The sequence below is a fragment of the Tenrec ecaudatus genome, chromosome 7 (assembly GCF_050624435.1).
Source record: "Tenrec ecaudatus isolate mTenEca1 chromosome 7, mTenEca1.hap1, whole genome shotgun sequence".
Lineage (NCBI taxonomy): Eukaryota > Metazoa > Chordata > Mammalia > Afrosoricida > Tenrecidae > Tenrec > Tenrec ecaudatus.
The window spans coordinates 31,538,863-31,547,465 of record NC_134536.1 but is presented as its reverse complement, the minus strand read 5'-3'; the positions used below and the strand labels follow the sequence as shown (position 1 = coordinate 31,547,465).

At 43.1% G+C, this 8,603-nt stretch overlaps 1 non-coding gene across 1 annotated transcript; it reads right to left on the bottom strand.

Annotated features, from left to right (window-relative positions):
- Positions 1 to 3,059: 3,059 nt before the first annotated feature.
- LOC142454059 (small nucleolar RNA SNORA42/SNORA80 family) lies at positions 3,060 to 3,192 on the bottom strand. The gene has a single exon (XR_012785590.1). It is a non-coding gene; the product is annotated as a small nucleolar RNA SNORA42/SNORA80 family (small nucleolar RNA).
- Positions 3,193 to 8,603: the final 5,411 nt, after the last annotated feature.

Genomic DNA, 8,603 nt, shown 5'->3' with positions numbered 1-8,603 from the left:
TTATAGCAAATACCTTTTCCAACAACACAAAAGAGAAGTCCGCACATATACTTCTCTGCATGGCATACACAGATCAAATTAATAACATCTGTGGGAAGAGACAATGGAAAAGCTCAATATCAGCAGGGGCTACTGCACGGTGTAAAATCAGGGAAGATGTGATTCAAGGGTGAATCCTCTCACCATAACTATTCAATCTATATGCTGAGCAAATCATCAGAGAAGCTGGCCTAAAGGAAGAAGAACATGTCATCGAGATTGGAGGAGGTCTTAACAACCTGAAGTACACAGATGGCACCACCTCGTTGGCTGAAAATGAGGAGGAATTGAAGCACTTGCTGATGAAGATCAAGGATTTTGGCCTTCGAGGTGGATGACAAGTCGGTGTAAAGAAGAACCAAGTTGTCAGTGCTTTTGTCTGGCTTTCTCCACAATCAATGCTAATGGGGGCAGTAGGCAAGAGATCAGAAGACAAGTTACATTAAATAAATCTGCTGCATGAGCTATCATTAGAACAAAATGAGGATGGTGCTTTTATCTGACCCAAGTCATGGTATTTTCCATACCGTTATATGCATGTGAAAGATGAACATTGAATAAAGAAGACTGAAGAAAAATCGATGCGTTTGCATGGTGGTGCTGGAGAAGAATATTGAAAGTACCATGGAGTGTGAAAGGGCAAACAGATTTGTCCTGGAAGAAGTAAGGCCAGCGTGCTCCTTAGAGGCCAGGATGGCCAGACTTCATCTGACCTAACTAGAAATGTTGTCTGGAGAGATCAGTCCCTGGAGAGGGACATCATGTTTGGCAAAGTAGAGGGGCAGTGAAAAAGAGGAAGGACGGCCTTCCAGGAGATGGACTGACAGCATGGCTGCAACGGTGGGCTCAGGCCTGGGGACACTTGCCAGGATGGTCCTCATGTGCTTAAGGTTGCTATGGGTCAGAACTGACTCAAAGGGCACCAATAGCAACAACATTGTTTATTTGACCAATTCTATTTGATTTTTAGTTGTAAACTGCTTAAAGCTCATATTTCTTAGATTACATTAATAAACTTCTTACAAACCCACTGCCACTGAATGGATTGTGACTAATGGAGAGCCTATCAGAGAGGGTAAGACTGCTCCTATGGTCTTCTGATACTGAAAATTCTTACAGGATAGAATATTTCTCTTGTGGAGTTGCTGGTGGTTTTGAACTGCTGTCCTTGAGGTTAGCAGCCCAAAGCATAATTCACTACACCACCAGGGTCCTATGAGTCTATGAAGATAGCAAAAAAAAAAAGTTTTAATATAATCTATCTCAAGTGAAATACTTTAGTAATAGCTGAACAAAAACCTTTCATTTTTTCTAATATCCTTTAAAAATAATTTTGATTTTGAATTAGGTGGAGGTTTATATTTCAAATAATCAATTTTGCCTTCAATAACTTAAACTACTTATTAACACGCCCCACCCCATACCTTACCTTATTCCCTACCTCCCTTTGATTCTTCTTTCTCTCATGAAACACGATCTTCCCCATCACCCAAGTGAACACTGTTTAACCTCTGTCCCTGGCCTTATCTTTACTCCTTTGTTCCAGGTCCCTTCTCCTATTAATCACCGAAGCCTGTGTGCCTTGGTATGAAAACCTTTGTCTTGGTGTCTTCTTTTATAATAATAGTGGTCTCATACATTATTTGTCCTTTTGTGATTGACTAGTTCCACTCAGCGTACTGTTCTTCCGTTCCACCCATGCCATGAGGTATTTCATCATTCCTTCTCTTTTTTTAAAGAAAGAAAAACCACTGTTTTAAAATGATCATAATAATCAATAAGTGATTAGGCCAAAATCATCAGTGGGTACTAAAACCTATTGGCAATTGTTCAATAAGGAGCAGTATATTTACACACTCTCAATGTATCTACCTACCAATGACATTTTTTTAAATCCCAAACCATTTTATTAGGAGTTAATCCAGACATCATGCCATTCCAGAGTCCTTAGTGATGCATAGTACCCTAGTGTGTGTGTGTGCCATTCACTCATCTACTAATGGGGATTTAGAGCATTTCCATCTTCTTGCCACTCAATTTGTGTGCTCCTCCCTTAGCTGCTCCAAAGTTGGCCTGAATTGTTAACATTTTCTGAAAGCGTGTTATGATTCCATGGAAGACAAAGAGACATCAGCATATGTCTCTACCAAACACACTTAAGAAAAAATATCCTAATTGTAAAAGTGCTGTTGTGTCCTTGACCAGCTGTTAGTCAATGGCAACAAAGAGGGCACCGTGTGAAAGGAAAGCAGAAAGGGGTTGTAGTGTCTTCGCAGATGAGGAGCAGCATGGGATCCTGGGACCACATATTGAGGAACCCCACATTGGGAACATCTGGCTGTCGGGCTGCTTGAATTATGTTCTCTTTATGGTTCTGCAGATGCACCCCTCACTTCTAAAATGGGCCCAGGTTCGCCTACTGTGTTCTTTTCCAGAGTCTGGGACGAGGATCAGCTGGTGGACACGGCTATAGGGCCTGTGTATGCTCTTGGACCTGGTTCGAGCCGGAAGGACTCTGGGAGCTTGATTGAGAAGAGGGCTTTTAAAGGAAATGTTGCTAACTAGGATATCCAGGATAGAAGACTAAATCATAGCATCCCGGGAGGAAGAGAGACACACCAGAGAGTAATAAAGGAACATTGACGGAGAGTTTCAGAGGGTGCTATTAAGATGTGGCTTTTCAGACTGCGCTGGGTAGAAACGTCCTCATTTCACAGTTGACCACTCGATTTCAATGAGTTGACCGAATCATAAGCTAATAAATGGACAGTTCCCTAAGGGATCACTCAATTACTCCAAGTTCCATCTAAGTCACCCCATGAGCACCTACTTCTTGAGACTCCCTCCGGTGAAAGAAAGAAGCACACAGGTATAATTGATTAGGGTTTTTACTGAAATGTAATACCAGACATTTAAAAAATTGACTAAAGTATGTTTGAATTGTGAGTTGTGTTAACGTATTACTTTTCCAAATACGAAACCATAATTAAGGTGTATTTTTTCTTTTCTTTTTTTTTTTTCACTGTGCAACCCTCTTCAGTGCCTGAAGCCCAATGGGGAAAGCCAGGCAGTGGTCCGGGCTGCAGTATGCTTTAGCCTGGGGTACTGTGAGAGGCCCATGGGATCGGACCTGCCCTAAATCCAAACCCAGGCACAAGATGTATTTTCTACCTAAATACTGTGGGGACCGAAATCCAGCCAATCTCAGAAATGGTCCATTTCAGAAATGGGCACTGTGAGCAAGACTTATGAAGAATGATAAAGATACGCTTTCCCCATGCAATATCTCATAATCCTTATTTTTCTGTGTCTGAACCTGTTGTTTCCTATCAGCATAAAAATACGCATCGTAGCTGCAGAGAGAGGGGACCCAATGTGGAGCATCCATGTTGCCTTGAGTGATCTTGGTCATTTGTATGCGGCTGATGTCCTGAGCAGCGCACGGCTGTTATTTCACCAGGAACCTCAGCACTTGTGAAAGTCTGCCCATAAGCCAGGGCTCCCAGTGCCTGGGGGTCAATGCTAGTCCTCAGTTCCACCATGTTACATACAACAAAAACCAAACTCACTGCTACCGACTGGATTCTGAATCATAGCAAACCTAAAGAGTAGTTTGGGGGAACATCTGTTACTCAGATCCCACCTAGCAAAACCACAGGAAAAGATTCCAAAGCAAAGATTTCAGATCATGCCCACATCATAGATTCAGAACTGTGGACTCCAGGAGAGCAATTCTACTGAAAGCTTTCACTGGAACGCTGGCCATTCAAATAAGGATTCCGGAACACCTTTCCATGGCAATTGCAGCCCGTATTGAGACCTGGCATCTTGAAGTGGGAAAGAGTTCAGAAGATATTTAGGCTGACTTCTTAACTCACCTAGGAACTGGCTCCACCATTGACAGTGTAACATGGAGCGGGGCCACATAGATAGTTCTGTGACAGAGCTCACAAGTCATATGTTAGTGCACTGTGTGGATATAATTCCAGCCTGGAACGATCAACCTGCCTCAGCTTGTCTAAGACTTCTCCATGTCCAGGGAAAAGCTGGGAAGGTTGGTCATCTTCTTCCAGCCAACAGTAAAGATGGGCAGGAAAAAAAGGCATTATAGAGAATGAATTCCATTTCCAAGTTAAGGAGAGATTCGAAAAGAAGGACATTGAATTCTACATTCACTTATGTCACGGAGCTCTTGTGGTCAGAGGTTTGAACCCACCAGCCACTCAGCAGGAGAGAGGTGAGGCCGTCTGCTTCTGTAAAGATTGACAGCCTCAGAAACCTTAGGGCAAAGGTTCTCAACCTGTGGGTTGTGGCCCCTTGGGGGGGGGTGTCAAATGACCCTTTCACAGGGGTCACCTCATTCGTAACAATAGCAAAATTACAGTTATGAGGTAGCAATGAAAATAATTTTATGGTTGGGGTGGGGGGCACAACATGAGGAACTGTATTAAAGAGTCACGGCATTAGGAAGGTTGAGAACCACTGCCCTAGGGAATATTTCAGTTGAAATAGACTTGACAGCAGTGGGCTTGGTTGTGGGGCTTAATTAGCTCGCACAGTCTAACCTCGAATGAGTGTTTTATTTCTAACACAGTCATGCATTTAACATCATGTTCTTAGAGCTCATTTTTGGGAGCCACACTTGTTAGGCAACAGTTAACCACTGGCATTTGCTGGTAGGATTAAAGCAATCTCAAAGATGAAGTAGAAGGAAATGAATCTTGTGATAAGGTATATGGTTATTATGGGAATGTCAGGAGCCAATGTGTAATGGTGTGAGGTGAGACAGCCCTAGGCTGGGATGAACTCACAGAGACGGAGAAGTAACAGGGGAGAAAAATAAAATGTAATTAGGCTAAGGACTAGAAAGGAGAGGAGGAAATGACAGACAAACCGGAGCAGTGATTCTCAGTCCTGAATGCATTGAAGAATAAACTGATTTTTTTAAAACACACTGATGCCCACACCCCCTCACTGAGATCATTATTTGAGGGACCCAGATAGGGTATCATTCAAAAATCCACCAGATCATTCTAACATGCAGCAAGAGTTGAAAACCACAGATTCAATGCTTTCAGAATGGTTTGTAGAAACTTTAGAAAATATTTTTGCTTCTTGAAAAAGTTCAGCTACACATGCTTGTCTTCAAAAAATCATTTCTCAGACTCTTTGCTCAGTATACACTTAGAATAACGATGACTAGCGCACCTTTCACACACCTTTCCTGAGTTTCAACCATACAGTATTCCCTGTTCTGTTCAAATGACTGCCTCTTGGTTCATCAACAGGTTCCCAAGGAGCACAATGAAGTGTGCTGGAAGGCCTATTTCTCTCAATGCTATCCATAGTTGGTTATGACTCACACAGTTCAATGTCTTTGCATAGTCACCCAAACACTAGTTGACGCCTTTCTGGTATTATCCGATTTCAACCAAAATCCATCTGATGTCAGCTATGATATATCTGGCCTCTTCTGAACCCAGCTTGATTTTCTGGCAGCTCTGTGTGGATGTACTGCTGCAATGTTGTGGAATGCTCTTCAGCAACATTTTACCTGCGTGTGGTAACCATCCACGAAGCTAGACTCTGTGATGAAGGGCTCGCTATCAGGATGGGAGAAAGGCTTATTCACAGACTATAATGTGCAAATGGCACAACGTTGCGCGCTGAGGGTGAGGAGGACTTGAAGCATTTGCCAATAAAAATAAAAAATTGTAGCCTTCAGTATGGGCTACAAATCAATGTAAAAAGAAACAACACCCCAAATCTTCACCACTAGACCAATTGGCAACATCAAAATAAATGGAGAAAAAATTGAAGTTGTCAAGGATTTCGTTTTTCTTGGGGATTCACAAGGAGTGCTCATGGAAGCAAGAGTCAAAAAGTGAAAGAATTGTTGCACTGGGCGAATCTGCTGCACAAGACCTCTTTAGAGCACTGAAGAGAGTGGACGTCACTGTGAAGACAAAGGTATGGTTGACTCGAGCCATTTTCTAGATGGTACTCCTAACACATGTGAGATCAACCTCAGCAGAGGAATAATAAACATTATAGATTCTGACTCTTACGATAGAAATTTTAAAGCTGATGTAGGGTGCTTTGGGGGTAAATGGAATGCTTTTTTTATACTGTGTAGCTGTCCACAAATGATTTCGCTTTTCTAGGTTTTGAAAGAGCGGCAATGCTATTTTTGAGCCGCGTTGCTTCTGCAATCAATGTCTGCATCATAGGTATTTCAAACCTTGGACAGACAGAGGTTAGCTCCTAAAATAAGAACTATGAGCTTCATTAGAAAACTGCAGGCCTTAGTTACTACCAGAACCTGGGATCAAGAACATCTCCAAGTCTTGAGTTTCTCTTGGTTGTCTTCAGTAAAAAGCACAGAGAAAAAGTCTGAGGGTGATTTATATTTCTCAGATTATTGTATTCTGTTGTATGTTGAAAGCCATTTGTTGGGCGATTCTTCTTCGGAGAAAAGCTAGCAAGTTTCTCCCATGTGGGTTAGGATCCTCTCAGTCCCAGGGGTAGGGAGACACACATACAAGACATCAGGCGAAGACTGTATTTACTGACAAGACTGACAAGACAAAGAACAAAGAAAGTACGCTTCAATCATGAAGTAGGCTGGCTGACAATTTGATGAAGACCCTATCTAGTTGGTATGACTTTGGATTTTATAAGGGTCGGGTGACAGGACCCCATTGGCTCGTCTCAGCCCTTATCCTGCTTTCCCATTGGCCCATATTCTTGCATCCTGATTGGTTCATATTCCAGCCCGTGATAAATCCCGTAAGCCATGGCTGTGCACCTCTGATTTGAGGCGGTGTTGGGATGAGTCATCCGGACCATCTCTTTGAGCTTTTCCCGTTGGCTTGAAAAGTTCTTCAAAGCAAGGATCCAGGATCTGGATTCTGTTATTAGTATTGTTGCTACTGGAGTGACCTATTGTAAACCTAAGAAGCTAGTTAACCTCATCCCCGTGGCAGTAAAAGCAGAGTATATTTCATTTTTACAAGTGCAAAACTTGAGTTTGTTTTTCTGACTTTGCTCTCTCGGTGTTCATGATGACATCTTTGAAAACATAACTTCCAGGAGCGCTAATTAACCAACGGCAGCACCGCAATATTAATGCAGACACACATTCAAACAAAACAAAAACCAACACAAATAAACAAAAACAAAACCGAACAACAACCAAACCATCAGAGAAATAAGACACATGCGAACCCCAGCTCCTCCCACTTTGTATGTACAGAAGAAATGATGCTGCCTCTCCTTAGAAATCAAGGGTTTGCAATGTGTCCTTCCTTTTCTTTAGGGGTGCCGGGTGCTTATTGATGCTGCATCTGTTTTGTCAGATCGTCAGCTAATGGAGAAAGTTAATTGTGTTGGTTGTAAGGCCACCTGTCACACACATGCCTCATTTCCATACTAATGGTCCAGCAGTGGCAGGCGGCATGCTCTCTGCAGTAACAGCTACTGCTTCTTCGGAAATGCGGGCCAAATGCGCCTATGCAGCAACTGTGGCCCACATATCAGGAGGCCTCTAGTATTGTGTCAGCCGGGCTTGTATTAACCCCTACTGGTGGCTTCTATTGGGAAGTACAGTGCATCTGCCTTCTACAGATATGGTATATCTACGGTAGACTCACTTCTCTGGGGTGAGGATGAGGTCCCTGGTGAACATGCTGGGAGAAGCAACTTTGGGGCTCCTGTGCTCCAAAGATCCTCTGAGTAACCAGCCCAGCCTACTTCACGGGAGAGGAAAAGAGAGAGAGAGAGAGAGAGAGAGAGAGAGAGAGAGAGAGAGAGAGAGAGAGAGAGAGAGAGAGAAAGAGAGAGAGAGAGAGAGAGAAACACAGCCTGGGATTCTGCAGACTCAACTTCTCCCTTCCAGAGTCGCTTCCACGTCATTCCATTACAGAATGTAGTGTTCTTTTCAAAGAGCACTATTAGCCCTTTCACTTGCTTTCTAAAGTCAGTATAGGAGCCCTGGTGGAATAATGAGTTACCTGTCAGGCTGCTAAACTACAAGGTCAGTAATTCAACCCACCAGGTGCTCTGTGGGATAAAGATGAGGCTGTCTGCTCCTGTAAAGACGTAAAGCCTCAGAAACCCAGTGTGGCATTTCTACTCAGTCCTGTAGGGTTGCTATGAGAGCGAATTGACTGGACGATCATTGAGTTTGGAGATGTAGTGAGGGATGCATAGGCAGTCCCTTAGACACCACCTTTATTTGCAAGACAAATATCAATTTGACAGCTCCTGAAATAAGGTTTCCAGTTCTATTGCTAGAATTATCAAAACCAGCATTGACTTGTGATTTTGGCAGACAAGGTTGTACTCCATCCAGCAGAGAGTTGCACAAATTCTTGGAATCTAGGGCATAGTTGAAGAATCAATGCCCCTGAGAAGGGGCTGGTGAGGACTTCAGGGGGGGAAACTGTTAGGTGCAATCTGAGAGGGGGTGGCTATCCCCTAAAAGAGGCAAGCCTATTACAGAGAGCCATTTCTTCACAGCTCCTTCCTAAGCCTGGAGAATGTAGGCAAACACTGGACTTGAT